Here is an 18,184-nt window from a genome sequence, read left to right as displayed (position 1 = left end):
TGCATGTGTGTGTGAGTGTGTGTGTGCACGCATGCGTGTGTGTCAAGCGGCAACCTCATGCAGTTTGTCTTGAAGCCAATATGGAAGTGACTTAAACTGCAATTCATCGACTGGCCGCTAGGGACATGCTCCAGAAGGAGCAGAATCTCATTGAGCCCCATGTTAAAATGCCCAACTTTAACATGTTTACAGTCTGGTAAAAATTGTGGTTTGGTCTATATATCTAATTTTGCCCTTCATGACAACTGTGGGGGGGGTGAATTTTTTTATAACTCATTTGTCTACATTATATAAAGCCTTAAAAGTCCTGCATAATTAAGGGCGTGGCCACTTCGAGTGACAGGTGGATTGTCGTTTGTCTGCTGTCTGTTAGTCACCTCAGCTCCGCCCACCTCCCGCCTTCTTGCCCATTTTCTGTTATCTGGGAGTGACGCACGATGACGCGCTGCCAAGATGGCAACGGCCCCTACTTTACGCTTCAAACCTGCTCTTCAGAATCCTATGGGTGACGTCACGGACTCGGGCTGAACGATATGGACAAAATTTCATATCTCGATTTTCATGCCAGATATCTCGATATCGATACAATACGATATGACTACGTGTTCGGTGAAAACCAGAATCTGAATTAAAATGTGTTTGATTTAAGCCTACATTTCAAAAATTTGTGTCAGAAAATGTATTGTTTTTAAGCCTTTGGCACGTACGATCACACAGGTGTAATCAGTCCAGGCTGGCCCCAGGAGCGGATGATCAAGCGCATCACATGATCAAATGTTGAATTTAGCCAGAGACAGGCGCGCTCAGAGCTGTCATATCACAACTTTTCAGTGTTTTCAACCACATACTGTTTATTTTAGGTTTCAAACATATAAATTCACATAAGTACTAAAAAACAATACATTTAGAGTTTGTAAAATACACACTGATGTCTATGGAAGAGGTAATAACAATCCTTTCCATTATAATTCGACACGTTTTATTCATATCAGATACACATTGTGTAAGTAACTTCAATGTTTACTCTATTCTATTCCCAGTTCACCAGCCACTTACTTTTAAGTATTTCGGGAGAAGTGGATGAATTCACATGTTGTAAACATAGAGGTTGTAAATCCAACAGATCCGATTCTCTGAACTGTGTCTGCGGCACAAACTAACACAGCGGCGGCCATCGCGCATACAGCTCAACTAACGCCATCGTTATAAAGGTGTTTAAACAACAATATACTTCCACTTGCATGTATTTGACAATCGGAATATCAGATATTTCATGCCATAGCTAACACATTTGTGAATATTCTGAATAAAAAAGGAAAAAATGACAAAAGCAGATCATCATTCATTCAGCGATGTTGCTGCTGCGGTGTGTCACGTGACAAGCAATGACGCGTCACCATGGAAACGCCCCCCCGCCCCCACAATATAGTTCCCACGCCCCTGGTAGTGTGTGTGCACTGGCTTTAGCGGTGCATTCAAGGGCACTCGTAAAACTGATGTTTGTTGTGATGGCCAGAGTTGTATGCAGGGCGAGCGCGGAGAGGGGAAATCTATATCGTCTATATCGTTGCTTTTTTCGATAGTAATATCTTGAAAGTTCATATCTAGATATAGATACGATATATCGTTCAGCCCTATCGCGGACATTACATCCATATTTTTTTACAGTCTATGGTGTATGTGCACACTTTCTAAATTGATCAAAGCCTACGTTATGATAGTAATGATCCCCACAATAATAGTAATACCAGAAAACCTTGTCCTTGTGGGGACATTTTTTGGTCCCCATGAGTAAAAATGCTTAAAAAAGTAGTTTTTGAAAATGTAAAAATGCAGAACGTTTTCTGTGATGGATAGGTTTAGGAGTAGGGGATACAATATACAGTTCGCACAGTATAAAAACCAGTATGTCTATGAAAAGTCCCCATAAAACATGGAAACACAGCATGTGTGTGTATGCGTATGTGTGTGCGTGTGTGTGTGTGTGTGTGTGTGTGTGTGTGTGTGTGTGTGTGTGTGTGTTTATACGTACTGCCTTTCAAACGATTGGGGTATATGTTAGTTGTTTTTAACAATAGAACTAAATGTTATAATACTGAATTAGGAAGAAATAAACTAACCCCAAAGCATTAAGTGGACTCGGAAGCGGAATCATTAAATTCCTAACGCTTGCCGTCCGTCCTCTGGGCTGAGTGTGTCAGTGTGTGTGTGCGCGGGTGACAGCAGCTGCGTCTGTGACCTGCCATGACATTCCTGCAGGTTTGAGTCTTTCACATGCCACTCTGCTGCGGTAAGCTGCTGGTTTCTGGCTCTTTGTAAATGTTACAAATGTGTCATCTGATACCAGCTGATAAAAATCACTCATGTTCAAGAAATACTAAACAGAAACAATGAGGGTGCTGTGAGAAAACAGGAAAGTCATCAAAGATCTCAGAGGATTCGCTGCAGATTCTCCACCCTGTCACTCCTCAGGGTGCTTGCTTAAAAAGAAAAACGCCATCTATAGGTGATTACACTGCAGCAGTAGAGGGCTCTTCATTCAAAGGAGAAACTTCTGGAGTTAAAATCATTGCCTGCTATGTGAGCTTGTCGGACGCTGACTTCATGCTAACCGGATGACTAGATTCCAAATAAAGCAAGTGACAACTTTAATGCGCGTGTGTGGAAGTATGAAAGGACACAAATGCTCTGTCAAACTCGTCCTTGAGCAGTTTAAGCGGACAGGTCCTGATGAAATACCCTGCAACGTTTGGGACTTTCTCAGACTCATGCACAAACTTTTAAAGCAGGGTCCCAAAACCAGAGTCCGGTTTAAAACGAACACTTTACAAAATAATGATTATAATAATAATTATTAATTAAATGTTAATTTTCACTTAAAATGTAAACTAAATGATCTTACATTTGTATCTCTATATCTCCCTTTACACATGAATCACAAAACGAACAACAATCGTTGAGCGGAAATCCAAAGTGGAATAATTACATTCCTTAAGATTGCCATCTGTACTGTTGATTGAGTGTGTAAGAGTGGTTCAAACATCTGAGATCACACTCAAAATTTACTTTTAATCTTGGAAAACCCAACACTTTAAATAAAAATAATAATAATAATAATAAAACAAGAATAATAATATAAGTCAAAATTTGCAAAGTAATAAATCATATAAAATATATAATCTTTCATTGGAAAATGAAACATTTTATCAAACTTTGATAATTGCCTTAATCTTTTAAACAACTGAGAAGATCAAACCTTTAAAGGAACGCGCCACTATTTTTGAAAATAGGCTTAGCATAGATCATTGAATCTGATTAGACCGTTAGCATCTCGCTCAAAAAAATGACCAAAGAGTTTCAATATTTTTCCCATTTAAAACTTGACTCTTCTGTAGTTACATCGTGTACTAAGACCGGCGGAAAATTAAAAGTTGAGATTTTCTAGGCCGATATGGCTAGGAACTATACTCTCATTCCTGCGTAATAATCGAGGAGCTTTGCGGCCGTACCATGGGTTCAGCAGCGCAATGATATTACACAGCGCCTCAAAAAACTTCCGTCAATTGAATTGAATTGCATTTATCAAATGTAGTTTACTTGTCTATCCTATGCAGCAACTGACAATACACTCATAAAATACACCAAAACACAACATAAATGAACAAAAGAGGAGACATCAATTGTATTTGTTTGGTGTGATCCAAATCTTTAGAATCCATATGTTTGCGAGGAACAGATCCAAATTCAGCCCTTTATCCAGCGATCTTCATCTCCATTCTAATCAGCGATCGACCGTAAACGTCCAATCCCGCGTTTGACTTGTTATGAATTCAAAATGTTAAAAAAGCTTTTGATATTTTTTGGAATTTAACAAAAATTTAAATAATTGTGATTACACTTGTCTGTCCGTTATGCTTTTATTTATAACAATACATAGTTTCGAGAAATGGTTATGGGTAGGTTTATGGGTAGGTGGATTAGAAATAGGTGAAATATTGTTATATAATAATCGTATATTATTCCTAAAATGGACATTTTCCTACACATTTCTGTCCATTACATTTTATTCTTTTAATATTCTGTATAAAATGTGTATGTTTAGGTTAGGGTCAGGGTCTGTAAAATAAAAGGGAAATAATACAGATATCTTTATGAAATGAAAGATTCGTAAATATTTAAAAAAAATTTAGCTGTAAAAAAGTAATAATACTATTTTAAATGTCACCAATGCATCCATATTTTACGTTTCAGCACCTATCCAAACGTTCAAAAACATACGTTTTGTGTCTTTGAAAGTTACGTATTAATACCTACGTATTAACAAAGAGACCAGGCTGGATTTTGACTAAATGTATAATGACCTTCAGACTCATTTTCTATGTCTTATTGATGGACAGAAAGACGGGCGACAAATAATTAAACTTTTAAATGAATTAAACGAACATACTAATTTGATCTATATGCATGACATCAATCTTATTTTATGAATTACTGCCCACACAAACACACACATACACACACACAAACAGCTGTGAAATGAGGGGGAGAGAATGTTCTCAGAGGGACAGAGGAGATGACTTCCTTCACAACTAGAACAGTCCATGCCGTCCATGTACTGGCTCCTGGTGTGTGTGTGTGTGTGTGTGTGTGTGTGTGTGTGTGTGTGTGTGTGTGTGTGTGTGTGTGTGTGTGTGTGTGTGTGTGTGTGTGTGTGTGTGTGTGTGTGTGTGTGTGTGTGTGTGTGTGTGTGTGTGTGTGTGTGTGTGTGTGTGTGTGTAGACAAAGACATTTTTGTGCATGCATAACTAGAATTATAATTGAGAGCTGAATCGTAAGTGTACCGTACAGGATGTTACACACTAGAAAAACCTCTGATGAAGTCCTTCCGATGAAAGACGGATTTCTCATCGGTTAATAGACAGCTATATCAGAGTCTGTAAAAATCCTCAAACGCCAAGATATTCACTCTGACCGTGTGAACCTGATGAATTGCCCTAATAAAAGCATCTGCTAAATGAATGATTACTACACACTATGCACAAATGTGTGGAGATAGAAAGAAAAGCAGGAACACAAGGCCAGGGATGGGCGAGAGGGTCGCAGAACGGCCTTCAGCACACAGAAGCTCTTTGTGTGGTCAGATATTACCTATGAGCACCACAGACGCTCAGTCACACAGTCATTTATAGACCGACCCCTGAACACTTTTACGGGAACTGCTTACATGCTTTCCATTTGGCACAAAGAGAGCAGTGTGACGAAAAGCCAAGAAAGAAGCACTGACATCAACGGAAATCCCACTCCATGTCAAACTCAGATCCGTCTTATTAAGTACAAATATCACAGTGGAAAAATGAAGTAATACTGAAACATGTCACACTGCCAACAGCGTGGCTACATTCCAAAGAAACTATATATTTCAATTTACATGTTGTTTTATTAAGGGAAATAAAGTTCAATGATGCCGTTGTAGTGATTATTATATGGTCAAGTTGAGGATCCATATTTGACACTTTTGTAGCATTTTACTCTACTGATCAAATGTTTTTTGTTTTTTTAAAGAAGTCTCTTCTGCTCACCAAGACTGCATTTAGTTGATCAAAAATACAGTAAAAGCAATAATATTGTGAAATATTATTACAATTTAATAGAAATGTTTTCTATGTGAATATATTGTAAAATGTAATTTATTCCTGTGATCAAAGCTGTATTTTCAGCATCATTACTCAGTCCCTCCAGAAAAACGCGATTATGCGATCGCGTGATTTAACGCATAATCAGCCAAAGTCCGCATATTCATGCGGGGGCCGCATTTTTTCAAATACGCCGCACTTTCGCCGCATAAATTGCCTATTTCCGCGTGCAAAATATGCGGGGCTATCATGATTTCATAATCCCCGCATTTTCGTTGCAAAAAAAGTCATATATATTAGCAGAAAGTTGAAAATTTTTCGTTTACTTCACACAAGAGCCGCCATTTCCGCCTATTGCCATGGGAACGTTTTGAAGTGACGTGATTACCGGACGCGAACGTCATCGAAAAGCTTCAAACCCCGTGGAGAAACCATAGATATCGGTGAAACCATGATGAAGCACAAACTCCCATTGGCCAACAAAAATAACAGCAAAAGAGCAAAGCAGTTTCCCTGTGTGCTGACTGATTTCAAAACACAGCATCATAAGCTTTGAAGCGTTATGAATCAATGAGTCGATTCAGCGGTTTGAAGCGTTATGAATCAATGAGTTGATTCAGCGGTTTGAAGCGTTATGAATCAATGAGTTGATTCAGCGGTTTGAAGCGTTATGAATCAATGAGTCGATTTTTCATCGCATTTTTTAAGAAAACGTGCCGCATAATCAAGGATTTTTGCCCGCAACAATCACAAAAAAAAGCCGCATTTTTCTGGAAGGACTGATTACTCCAGTCTTCAGTGTCACGTGATCCTTCAGAAATCATTCTAATATGAGGATTTGCTGCTCATGAAACATTTCTGATTATGATCAATGTTCAAAACAGTTGTGCTGCTTCATATTTTTGTGGAAACCGTGATGTATTTTATTTTTCAGGATTCTTTGATGAATAGAAAGCTCAAAAGAACAGCATTTATTTGAAATAGAAATCATTTGTAGCATTATAAATGTATTTCACGAGTTCACACTTACATCAAATTAAATAGAGGAAAGATAATGCGTATTTGGTGTGCTGTCCGGGGGAGGGCTCCGGGCTCAGAATATTGGCCCGAACCCAGAGTATCCCCCCGATAGAGATAGTCTAGAACTAGACTGCATTGTATTATGGATTGTGTTGAAGTCTAATAAGAGTTTATTAATTAAAAGTGAGGAGATGGGGTGGTGGAGGGATGTTAAAATAAAAAAACTGTCAACGAAAGAAGGTAAATCTGCAGTATATATACACATCTTATCATTGATTAAATTGATTAACTTAATGTGCTCCACTCGTGTTTAATTAGGTTTAATTATCTGAATGTGCTCCTCCCGAAATTTGTTAATAAAACATCCCTTAAGGCCCGGGTATACTTCGGCCGTCCGCGTTCGTGCACCGCCCGCATGACGTAATTTTCATCACTCGGAGGGCTCGCGGCCGGCCGCACACCCCGTCCGCGCGCAGCCCAAATTTTGAGACCGCGCGGACGGACCGTGTCTAACAGCACATGCGCCAGCAGTACAGAAGAGTCCACTAGGTGGCAATACAGACAGTATTGAGCACAGTGTTCAGCCGTCGAAGAAGAGTGTGCAAAGACCGGTTTAAAAACAACACACTTGAAAAAAAGAGAGAATTTTTGATTCTTCAGTGTTTCTTCTAAACTATGTTGCAATGGTGGATGCACTACAATTCTTCTCAGATCATGCCCAGCGAATGTCCCGTTGATGACAGGACTCAGTGCTGCCCTCCGATGTCTGGTAGAATATAGACTTTTTTTACTGCGCATGTGTCGAACGCGATCATCCGCGCGCGTCCGTTGTGTAGAGTATACTTTGAAAGACGCGCGGACAGGGCTGCGCGTGTGACGCGTCCGAGCGCGGTAAGTGAAGTATACCCGGGCCTTTAGGCCCCATCCACACGAAACCAGAGCTTTGCCTATCCAATCTTTTTTTCCCTCGTCTTAAGAAATATCTGCGTACACACGAAACCACTGAAACCGACTCAAAACAATGTAGTATACATGCCAGGCCAGTATGTGGCGCTGTAATTCTGCCACAGAGAAAAACGGAGAAGAAGAGTTGTGGCATAGATATACATAATAAAGGATAGATGTCTTACGGCGGAGTCTCTAACGTCATCACCGGCGGCCATCTTGTCACAGGCAAGCTTTCTGGCGGGCTCTGTGGCTCCTGATGTAAGGCGAGTGATCTGCACGAACACAAATACTGTTATCTCGCTGAAATCTTGACGGATTTACTAATGGTTTGGTTTCTTACAATCGTTATTAACGTGGCTATAATTCTGGATGCTTGAACAAATTATGAATAATTATTCGTAAGTATGCAGTGTCCTAACTACATCTCTGACGTTTATAACAAACCAAACAGTTTGAAAATCGGTAGAAAATTGAGCAAGTTATGGTTATTTAAAAAGTACACGCACCATTAAAACACAATGTTACGAGTGAGCGAGCTGCCTGTGACAAGATGGCCGCCAGGTGAAGACGTCGACCTCCATTGGCCATCTAGCCATCTAGCCTTTATTATGTATATCTATGAGAAGGGGTACAGCAACAGTCAGAAGTGAGGCAAAATATCACAATAAAATAACAATAAATAAATTTGCTTTATTAACGCCTACACCTACCCCAACCCTAAACCTACACTTACAATAATGCAAATACAGTCATTAAATGACGCAATATTGATGTGCGCATGCCCAGTGGCCGTAGTTGTATCCCTTTCTAGTCTTTCCCGTGCGGGACGTGGTGTGATGACATCACCGTTTCACAAAATATACGGACGGTAGGTGTAGGCGTTAATAAAACACATCTGGCAAGTAGCAAATTTATTTATTGTTATTTTATTGTGAGATTTTGCCACACTTCTTACCATTGCTGTACCAACTCTTCTTCTCTGTTTTTAGTGTATCTCTGTGGCAGAATTAGAGCGCCACATACTGGCCTGGCATGTATACTACATCGTTTTGAGTCGGTTTCAGTGCCCTCGTGTGTACGCAGATATTTCTTGAGACGAGGGGGAAAAAAGATCGGAGAAGGAAAGCTCTGGCTTCGTGTGGACGGGGCCTTAGTGTCACTTTCAATCAATTTAAAGGGATAGTTCACCCAAAAAGGAAAATTAGCCCATGATTTACTCACCCTCAAGCCATCCTAGGGTTATATGACATTCTTCTTTCAGACGAACACAAATAAAGTTATATTAAAACTGTCCTGGCTCTTCCCAGCTTTATAATGGCAGTGACTGTTGGGTCATTTTTGAAGTCCATAAAAGTGCATCTGTCCATCATAAAAGTGCTTCACACGACTCCAGGGGGTTAATAAAGGCCTTCTGAAGCGAAGTTCTTATAAAACTATAATGGTTTTAATGACTAAGACTTAGAGAGACTGACTGACCTGTCACTCATATTTCAGAGAAGTTCAGATATTCAGACCAAACTCACACACACATCAGGACATGTATGTGCAAATGACTGAGAAGTGCATTTTAGTATGTTTGAACAAACATACAATGACACACAGACAATCTCACACAATCACTTCCGTCAAAACACACACACACACTCTATCCAGCGGCGTATCTTTACAATGAAAGCAGTCTTTAGATCAGATCAATTCAATGCACAAATATGTTGAAATGTGTCAGTAGAAACTCCTAATAAGGAAGCTGCAGTGCATGAGAGTTTCTGCGGGACTGAACTTTGACCTGCTTCATGTCACTGCAGAGAAACCCCAGCAATAGCACACAAAGAGAAGACATTCTCATAAATCATACAAACGCACAGTCATTTTTCATCTTTTGTGTGTCAGCTTTGAAAGAGGAATGTCCGGTACTTTTACATAACACACCCAATACTGATACTACACGAATGGATGGTTGCCATCATGACAATGTGAAAAAGGTAGAGGTCGTATATATTGCATACATGCCATTTGGAAATTACATTTAAAGAGACAAAACTTGATTTCTTCTCTCTTTCCTGTACATCCAATCAGGCATAGCATTATGACATTTTCCTAATATTGTGTTGGTCCCCCTTTTGCTGCCAAAACAGCCCTGACCCGTCGAGGCATGGACTCCACTAGACCCCTGAAGGTGTGCTGTGGTACCAGGCACTAAGATGTTAGCAGCAGATCCTTTAAGTCCTGTAAGTTGTGAGGTGGGGCTCCATGGATCGGACTTGTTTGTTCAGCACATCCCACAGATGCTCGATTGGATTGAGATCTGGGGAATTTGGAGGGCAAGTCAACGCCTCAAACTCATTGTTGTGCTCCTCAAACCATTCCGGAACCAGCATTAACTTCTTCAGCAATTTGAGCTGCAGTAGCTCGTCTGTTTGATTGGACCACACGGGCCAGCCTTCACTCCCCATGTGCATTAATGAGCCTTGGCCGCCCATGACCCTGTGGCCGGTTCTCCACTGTTCCTTCCTTGGACCACTTTTGATAGAGACTGACCACTGCAGACCGGGAACACCCCACAAGAGCTGCAGTTTTGGAGAAGAAGTTTTTGTCACACTCACTCAAATCCTTACGCTTGCCCATTTTTCCTGCTTCTAACACATCAACTTTGAGGAAAAAATGTTCACTTGCTGCCTAATATATTGCACCCACTAACAGGTGCCGTGATGAAGAGATAATCAGTGTTATTCACTTCACCTGTCAGTGGTCATAATTTTATGCCTGGTCGGTGTATATAATTTATATATAATTTAACGTATTGTACATTACATTCAATAAAATAAAACACATAATTAGTGTGTGGTAATGAAGCACAGCTATTTATATGTGATTTTGAATATTTTAATAATTACAAAACAGTCATAGTTATCATTGTCATATCATTAAAAAATTTAAAAACCGCTGTAATTAATTGGTTATTGGAAAGATTTGTTTTAGGTATTGTTTGTGGCAAAATCCAATATCGGCTGACCTCTACAAGCAAGGAAAAATGAACTATTTGAAAACTATTTAAAGTATGTTTGTTTCTCTGTATGCAAAAATTGCATATTGTTTTATATGTATTTCTGCATAATTATAATGTAATCTTATGTTATGTGTTGTTATGTTATGTTTTATGTTATGATGTTTTATATATATGTGATGTTATATGTTATACAGCATTTTTTATAGAAATTTTGAATAGGTAGTGTATTTGCACAATTTATTATGAAAAAAAAAAAACAAGAAATAAAAATAATGCCTATTTCATAATACATAAACACATGCATTACTGGCCACTGTACATGATTCTGTTTTTCCTGATGTTATTCTGAAAATATCCATTTTATATACTAGGGATGCACAATTTCAAATCATGACTACAATTACAGATGCCACAATTACATAATCCTTCAAATGCGCAATTGATCGATAAGCCCCTCCCCTCGAACGCAGATGAGCCAATAGCAGTTGAGTATCAGTTGCGCTGGGACTGGAACTCGGACATCTTTAGGTGTCAGAGCCATAGAGAAACATTGGGAAATCCGAAGCTCTCATCGGTTTGATGGTGTTTATGCTACAAAAATGCTCAAATGTCGTGCCTGAGGTACTGTAACACTGACTCCAGGGATCCTGAGAGGATTTTCTGTTTGTCATACTCTCATTAAGTTACGATTAAAGTCCCTGCTAACATACAAATCAAAATAACTAACTGTTCTCACGTCATGTAACACTGTAGGTCAAAAACACGAAGGTCTACATTTCAGTGCCTCTCCATATTAAACCGGTTATATGTAAATTATTTTAAGATATGTTTAAGGTCTACATTCTCTGTCCTACTAAGGAGGACTCCTATTTTGATGGGTATTATAGTCTATGGGTAGTGAAAGGAAGAGCTCGCACGCAGTTTATCGGAGTTGTTTTGCAGATACAAAGTTTACCAGTTATTAACTGCACCCTCGAAAAGTCATAAGCTCTGTGTATATGTTTGTTTACTGTTAGTTGTATGAGTGTTTTTGTGTAATTTGCTGTGTATGTTAATGCTAATGCAACGGAGAGAAAGAGTTAGTGAATGAGACGTTAATGGGCACTTATTATGCTTTGTTTGTTCAGCTCTTACAATGATTTTTTTGGAGTGAAAAAGGACATAATAAACCATCAGTAAAGTTTGGCCATCACTCGGACGGGATATACGCTACAATCTGTGTCCAAAAACATCTTGAGATAAGGTTTTCACACTGACAGCTGTCATTGTAAGATATAGCAACTCCGTTTGTTTGTCCGAGTTAGCAACAGTAACTAGGGGGGGTGGGGCTTACCGATAGGTCAATTACACACTACCAACTGATTAAAGCAGGCCCCGCCCCTTTATTTTGCCTTGGGCGAGGAATATTGTGACGTGTTCGTTCCCAGAAGAAAACTCAAGACTACAATGGAGGCGTTTCAGGGAGTTCAGAAACAGTGACACTGATATAGAGAAGAACTGCCTTTGCAGTTAACTTTGCAGACCGTATTCCTGCTCATACATCAACATCACACACTAAAAAAAGCATACAAGGTCCTCTTTAAACGTAATACTACACAATAAAAAAATGGACAAAAAAGTTTTAGCACTGAAAATGAAGGATGTTCTGCTAAATGCACTACTCAATTAATAATTATTGACTTTTTTATCAATGTATAAGGCACTGTTAGTAGACAAAGCGTTTGAAATGAAGCAGCCATATAAGGGGATATGCTGAGCGCTGGTAAAGCTGTGCACTGTGAATGTGCAAATCTCTTGAGCCGAGACTGTTCCAGAAGTGTCCGGATAATCCTGATGTTCAGATGAAGATCTCTCTTACCGCCACAATAACACAGAGAGAGCTCAGGAACAGAACACATGCACACAGGACCACACACACCTACAGACACGCACATAATGCCTCAGTTACCATTGATAAATCACTCAAACAGATCAAGCATATGCACAGACTCACAACATGAAGACAGATCATGTTTTAGAACATGCATTGGTTTAGAGGGCGTTTACACAACACCGTTCTCAACTAAAAATGTTTTGGCTGTTCATTTACTTTTTCAAGTTCAAAAACTTTAGAAAACAGGTTTTAAAGCTACACTGTGTGATATTTTCCTCCATCTAGCGGTGAAAAGGTATATGACCATCCAGTGAATATTAGTTTCTGTTCCTCTCAATTCCGATTTTGTTTTAACTCCTACGGTGGCCGATTTAGTCCAAGATTAATATGGCTTCCGGTTCGACCTCGTCCACATTGGACACGGTGCCATCGAGTGTTAAAACGCGAAAGGCAAAGCTTGAATTCACGGGTATGTCCCTCTTTGGCTGATGTACTTTCAAGATGGAGGGGCAACATGGCGACCGGCATTCGAACCCCTCACCCGTATGTATTTTCAATAGCATATTATAAACTTACGAGAATACTTTATTACTTGAAAGAAGTAAATATACATTAATGAGCACATATATTTTTGAAAGAACTGTTTTTAGCTAAGAATAAACTAAAAAAGTTACACAGTGTAGCTTTTAAAGTTAACATTTTTGAAAATGATACCGTTATACCGTTGTAAACTGAACAGTCATGCGCATGCGTTTTATGTGCTCGATGCTGTCTCCAACCTGATTGTGTGTATTCACCGCTTTGAAGAAGAATGCGTGTGTGCGCGTAGTGTTTCTTATCAAAGTGACATCGCCAACTACTGGCCTGGCGTGCTTAATACAGCGTTTTATGTTAGTTATTTTGGCAGATTTGTGTGAACGGGGATTGTTTTGACAATGTTATCGCCTGTACTCAAAACTTTTCAAAAATGCAAAGGAAAAGCTTTCCAGTTTTGTTGTCGTGTAAACGTACTCTTATCTCCTTACCTCCAAAAATACTGTGGTATTTAAATTGCCCCTTGCTAAACAATCAACTGCCAAAGACCAAAAATAGTAGTTTAATTGGAGGCCATGCAAGCGGGGGCAATATGAGTGTTATTTTAAAGCCTTTGGGGGTTTCAGCAGGACTTCATGGGGCAAGTTTGTGTGTGTGTGTGTGTGTGTGTGTCTAGGCATGTGGTAATGATCCCTCTCTACGGCGGCTCACTGACGCCCCGCCACCTGCTGCTGCAAATTGCATTAGAGGATGCAAACTGACTCAACTAAAGACAAAAGCTGCCTATAAAAGGGGCCAATCTCAGTCAAGAGTCAAAACACTGTTCTCACAACACAACACAACACAACACTAGACACAAACACATCAGCACATTGGTGCATTTACATGTAGCACTGTTGAATCATCTGATCGTGGTTTTTCAATTTAATCTAAACTAGTTCAGATAACTTATAGAAAAAATAGCTTATAGAAAAGCACTTTAACAGTGCTTCTCCGGTGTGGTAAGGAAGCAGGGAAGTCATAATATGGCAGACAGCAAAAAAACTATAGAATATTAAAATATATATATATATATTTAAAAACACTGTTATAAAGTACACAAAGATAGTCAAATGTCTTCTTTCAAATAAAATGTAGGCTTGTGGGTTTAACCCTTGTACAGTCCTCATTTGGGAATTACACTCGAGGTCTTTGGGGTCTCCACAGACCCCAGGCAACAAAACGTAATTTTGTAACAAAACAATTGTTTGTTTTTTTTAGAACAAATGTAATTTTACTGTTTATTAATGTTTTTAATCAACATTTGTGCAGTTTTTGGAGTATTTATAATAATTTTTATAAATACATAAAAATAAAAAAAATGGATTTTCACCAAAAAAGTTTTTTTTATGTAAAATTCACTTTATAAAAGACCCAAATTTCTAACTTTCATTCGTGGGGATAACATGGATAATTTGACATGGTTTAGTGTAAGATTTTTTCCCATCTTTTGGAAAATACAGTTTTAAAATAAAAATAAAAGACTTTTACCAGTAAATGGCTGCAGAGCTCCACTATTTGCTATGTGCTTTTCGACGGACTGAAAGACATCTTTTCACAAGTATATTTTTCAGTTGGATTCATATCTAAATGTTATGAAATCACAATTATAACAATTAAAATTAATTAATTTTGTCAAAGTTTAGCATTTTTTTGTACTGAAAAACATCAATTTTCAATAATGTTACATTATGATTAGAATCAAACCTGAACAAGAGAAAAGTTGGAGTCTTTAGAGTTTATCATTTATTTCAAACATTTGATTTTCTTATAATTCCACAGATTTAATGTACACTTCAGTTCACTGTGTGCGTGCGTGTGTGTGTGTGTGTGTGTGTGTGTGTGTGTGTGTGTGTGTGTGTGTGTGTGTGTGTGTGTGTGTGTGTGTGAGCATGATCATTTTACATTGTGGATGTTTTATGCATTGTTGGAAGTGTGCCACTTCATTTCTGTATGCGTGTTCAGTGTTTTTTCTGTTTTTGAGGATGAATTTTGTCCATTTTCTAAGCGGGGTCTACCCTGAGTGTGACTTTTTTTGTCACACGTACATAAAAACAGATATCAATCCAATTTATTTTTTCATTTGTAGATCTAGAGAGTGTTGACAAACGTACAAAGTCTCAACCCATTTGGACAAAGGGACATTTTTTTTTTATTTGAGCAAACGTCCTTTGGGGTCAGAAAAGACCCCGAAGACCCTAGAAGGGTTTTAATCAAACTGTATTATATTATATTATATTATATTATATAAAACAATGGGAGAAAATGGGACAGTGCGTCAGATCCGCCTCATGTTCAGCAGCAGCAGATCTTAAAGGGACAGCAGCCATTAATGCTGTCTGTCATTAATGTTCATCAAAGAACAAAGAGAACAGAGAAAGTTGTAGCTTTAATGAGGATTAATCTATTTCATTTACAATTTATGCAGTGCTTGATAACCTTCTCACAGGTAGGAAGGCCACAGGTAAATATGACATTTATTATGAGTTTATGTGAGGATTGTTTTAAGTTCACTTAAAATAAAAGTTGTTATATTTTTGAAGCCTAATAAAATGTAAAAAAAACAAAAAAACAATTATCACTTGAATGGCTATAATTAATGTTTAAAATTGGGAGAAAATTGTATTTTCATAGAGGCATCAGTAGCAGTATTAATATCAGTGATACTGGCCTTCATTCATAAAAATATGTTATTAAAAAGTATTTATATATATTAAAAACGTATTTAAACATAAGTGTTTCAATTGCGATTAATCGTGATTAATCCCAGACAAAAAGTGTGATTAATGTAGTTCATTTTTTAAGTCGATTGATAGCACTATTGACAACATTATATTATATTATTTTATATTATATATTATGTTTATTATAAATAAATAAATATTTTCCATTAGTTTTCAAAGCATTAAAGTCAATCATTTTGGCATATTTTATTATTTTTTACTATTATATTATATACAATCCCAAGTGAATAACGTTAGGCTTACACTATAAGTGTCACAAACAAAATAGAATCAAATTATTAGTCGCCATTATTTGTTTGACAACCAATCGTCAGGACAAAATTCATCCTCTTTACATGCACATTCTTACATTGATTATTCCTGATAAGCTGACACCCTATCCGGCAATGTAAACTGTGTTCTCTTATCAGGGAAAGATCATAGTTTAAGCCGAAACTATGAAACATAAACAGAACTTATAGATGTTTATCCATTACCCTCTGACATCAAAACTTGATGATGAAAAAAATCTCATGTTACTTCCATCTCACCGGCCTTTTAAAACTTTAAACGTTTAAATGATAGTGTCACTTCAGTCAAGAAAGCCTGAGTCTAAGTTGTCAAGGAACAATAAACAAGACTTCTTCACCATCAGTTTCAGTCATTTAAGGAAGCAAACATTATTACCATTTTTGTGTGATGATAGACATCATAGAAGTCTTTCCAGCTGTATTATCTTTCATAAGAAAATCTCTCAACCATTTTGGTATGATTCCATGGCAACCGTTCTTCCTAAACGCTGGAAGTGCTTGAGCAAATCATGCACCATAAGCCATAATGAAATACTGGGGTGGGTGCGACGGCCCATCAAACCAGAACGAACCTCATGAGAGAGACTGAGACTCTTTCCACAAGGTCACAGATGAGTTACAGGCGGTTTACAGAGCAAATACTTTCCACTGTCAGACATCAGCAGAACAGTAGCACGCTGACCCATGTGAACACTCATGGGATCCAAACGCCACACGTTACTGAAGGCCCGTTTCACACCGCAGCACGCAAGCAGAGCTGATTTATTTTGGCCGTATAACAGGAGCGTAACAGAAGAGTCAGTCCAAGTACAGTTTCTGTGCTGAGCACATCATACAGCACACTCAACTCAGCAGAAAACATGGGGATTTTTTTCAACACGACCTTTTGCAATGCTTTTATGAAGCACCACAGTAAAATATTGGAGAGCAAGTTCATCACATAGACCGCTTTTATTCACAAAATCTGACTGAATCGAATTACCATTTAAAGAGTTAGTTCATCCAAAAATGAAAATTCTGTCATTATTACTCACTCTCATGTCGTTCCAAACCCGCAAGACTTTCGTTCATCTTCAGGACACAAATTAAGATCTTTTTAAAGAAATCTGAGAGATTTCGGGGCCTCCATTGACAGATAAGCAACTTTTTGTTTAAAGAGATCATAAACAGGGTTTCTGCAGGTTTCAGCAAGTCAGATTTAAGACTTTTTGAGACCTTTTTAAGAGCATTATGAATTAAATTTAAGACCTATAAAGGAAATGCCGTCACAAATTTTATTTGCAAAGTAAATTAATTTATTCAAATTGAACAAATCGATAAACTTGCACTTCCTCATAGCTTATTCCCACCAGGATTTTTGTGATTTTTTAGATCAAAATGACTGATTTTGTGGTGGCAATTTCCAGAAATTAGCATTTGCATTTTTTTCATAATTAGGACACCACATTTACCATATTATGTAAGATGTGCAATAGCCACACATGACAATATAATAAACGAAATACAAAAATCTTGTTTAATTTGGTTTACAAATAATGCAGGATCTCAAAAAAATGCATGTAGATTTTTCATTCTATTTAGTAATCACAGAAACACGAATAACTGGAGGACTATTAGCTGAAGAATAAAATCCGTTTTATGTGTCTGTGGTACAATCTGAAAGAGACTCCAAAAACACTGAAGCTGATTGGCTGCAATATAAGCTGCATATTGGTCTCATTTTGTATTACAGCAAATTATATTTGGACTATTTATAGTTTTTTACAATCACTATGACAATTTTTTCAATACTTTTAACACATTTCCTAAACTCTTAACACAGTTAGCACAACATCTGTCTGTGTAGGCTATACAATTAACACATTTATTGTTGCTTTTACACAAAATGCATACAGTTAACACAAATTTAAAATGTTTGAACTTTTTACACACAAGCTCAACCAAGACCAAAACAATGGATTTGTACTGCCAAATTTACCAATGCTTTAACACTGTATGTCAGAACAGATAACACCTTGTTCTAAACCCTAACCTTTTAGGCTAAAGTCAAGGTAAACAGCTGTTTATATTGTGAAGGGAAACACAAATATATCCCC

General features: G+C 37.9%; 1 protein-coding gene across 1 annotated transcript in view; it reads right to left on the bottom strand.

Moving 5' to 3' along the window:
• Positions 1-18,184, bottom strand: part of plecb (plectin b) — a 204,700-nt gene that overhangs the window by 181,286 nt on the left and 5,230 nt on the right. The window lies entirely within an intron of this gene.

The sequence above is a fragment of the Gobio gobio genome (genome assembly GCF_949357685.1).
Source record: "Gobio gobio genome assembly, chromosome: 15".
Lineage (NCBI taxonomy): Eukaryota > Metazoa > Chordata > Actinopteri > Cypriniformes > Gobionidae > Gobio > Gobio gobio.
The sequence above is the reverse complement of the archived record's forward strand: the minus strand, read 5'-3'. Positions and strand labels throughout refer to the sequence as shown.